Genomic DNA, 2,428 nt, shown 5'->3' on the forward strand with positions numbered 1-2,428 from the left:
TTTTTGTAATGGCCTAGAAGGAGAAAAAGGTTCAAAGTACTAGCATGTTCCAAAGCCCTGGAAATGAAAAAAAAAAAAAAAAAAAAAAAAAAAAATAGATGCAGCCGCACAGGTTGGCACCATTTCTTGGCAGCGAAAACCCAAGGTTTCCAGTCACTTTTTTTCCCTATTTTATCTCAAAATCCTCCCCTACACCCCCCGTATTGTCAATCCTCTAGATGTTAAGCTGTGGCTTTGACCTTTAGGAAAAATTTCCCAGCTGTCCACCTAGGTTTCCAATTACATTACTCGCCAATTTAAACTAGAGTTTAGGGGGCGCCTCGGTGGCTCAGTTGGTTGAGTGCCCGACTTACGTTCAGGTTAGTATTTCACTGTTCGTGGGTTCGAGTCCCACGTGGGGCTCTGTGCTGACAGCTCAGAGCTTGGAGCCTGCTTCGGATTCTGTGTCTCTCTCGCTCTCTTACCCTCCCCCCTCACTCTCTCTACCTCTCAAAAACAAATAAATGTTAATTTTTTTAAATTACTCCTTTAGAGTGTTCAGATTTACACTCTACACTGAATCATCCCTGTTAGCAAAAACTTCAAAGTGAACATACCTAATGTCCCCACTCCTAGTAGAAGAGCAGATTAAAGGCAACTGACAATTCCATGCATTGAACTTTTGGTAAAGCCCAACTACGACATTCCATTTTATTAGTAAAAATCGAAGTCACTGCTTTTAAACTTATGACAACAGCACCAACTACAAAACTCTTACAATATGTCTGGGCTCCTACTTGTTTCTTCTCACCTGTGGTTATCAGCAGGATAATGCCATTAGGGATGGAGAGAGTTTTCTTGATTTTGCTCATGTACCCAACACCTGAGCCATACATTATCCACAACAGCATATTACATATACAATTTTGGAGCTTGTAACTTCACATAACCCAGCATTAAATGTAAAGCGTCTACAAAGACCAGCTCTCTCATCTCTAGCTCTATGAATTATCGTTTTATGTCAGAGCCCAGAAAAATGTACTTACTCTTTCTGATATTCTAGGGAAATGATCTACTCTGGGGCAAGGACCAAGACTTTAAATTTCATGAGCTGTATAAAAGGCTAAGCTTAAAAAAAATTCATGCCGTATAGCAATTTCCATATATCACAAAGTCCGTGAGTGGCTGCCGCATGATTCACATCCACACAACATACGGAGTGGTACATTACATAAGATACTGGTTTCCACATATTGTGTATGGAATATATTCACTCCATCTGGATGTATTTCTTTTCAACTGCACCAATTTTGGTCAGAAAAGTGAAGCACGCTCTTGTACTGGTTCAAGAGGAAGCTGTATCTTCTGCAGAAGAGGAGCAGGACTTCCAGCTTTCCAGGCTACACCACTGGTCCTGCCACACTTGCACAGGGTCAAGACGTTTCCCCTCACAGGGTGTGCTGACCAGTCTCAAGTCTGATTGGACAGGGCAGGGGGCTACTGGGAGCGCTCATAAACTCCAAGGCTCCGGTATTTGAAGATAAGATAACAGAGGGGCAATTGGGAGGTTCAGTTGGTTAAGCATCTGACTTCAGTTCAGGTCATGATCTCACAGTTCGTGGGTTCAAGCCCCATATCAGGCTCTGCACTGACAATGTGGAACCTGTGTGGAATTCTCCCTCTCCCTCCTCTTTGTCCCCTTCTGTGCTCTCTCTCAAAATAAAAACATTTTTGAAATAAAAAAAAAAAAGCTTAAAATAATAGATCCTGTAACCAGGCAGGTATGTTGCAATAAGTTCTTCTGCAGTATCTGAAACTACCATGAAAAACGATGTTGCTAAGATCTCTTGGCTGCAGATTACAGGCGTCCATCTTGAATCAGCCTAAGTCAGTAATTTAAGGATGTTAAAGGATCTTGGAAAACTCGGGAAGACAAATGGGACCTGGTCTTCACAACAGGCTAGAAAACAGAGCTCAGAACCATCATGATGTTTGGCTGTCTTCCGTGTGCACCCAACTGCAAATCCGCCTAGCTGCTCATCCGGCCGGTCCTGGCACACACCCTCACCCTCAGGCCAGCTCTGTTCAAAACAATGCAATTTCTTGCACAGGAAACTGACCTGGAAACCCAAAAGGGGCATATGACCTCAACTCTGTCAGTCACTCCCGGACTCCAAAATTTGAAAGCTTGGACCAACAATGAGAGGTTCAATACATTTTATGGTTGCCAACTATAACAAATAAAAATACAGGATTCTCGGTCACATTTGAATTTCAGAAAAACAATAAATAATTGTTAGCACATATTTCCGCCAAATAGTTCATGTGAAATTCAAATGTAACTAAGCGTCCTGTATGTTACCAGGCAATCCTGCACCTCTGGACGGTACTGGGACGTATTTAGGAGACTCCCAACCAATGGCCACTCTGTACGCAAGAGTCTCTGGTC

At 42.6% G+C, this 2,428-nt stretch overlaps 1 non-coding gene across 1 annotated transcript; it reads left to right on the top strand.

The window, feature by feature from the left end:
• Positions 1-317: 317 nt before the first annotated feature.
• On the top strand, positions 318-402 carry TRNAV-UAC (transfer RNA valine (anticodon UAC)). The gene has a single exon. It is a non-coding gene; the product is annotated as a tRNA-Val (tRNA).
• Positions 403-2,428: the final 2,026 nt, after the last annotated feature.

Source organism: Herpailurus yagouaroundi, unplaced genomic scaffold (assembly GCF_014898765.1).
Source record: "Herpailurus yagouaroundi ecotype Mexico unplaced genomic scaffold, PumYag 211, whole genome shotgun sequence".
Classification (NCBI taxonomy): domain Eukaryota; kingdom Metazoa; phylum Chordata; class Mammalia; order Carnivora; family Felidae; genus Herpailurus; species Herpailurus yagouaroundi.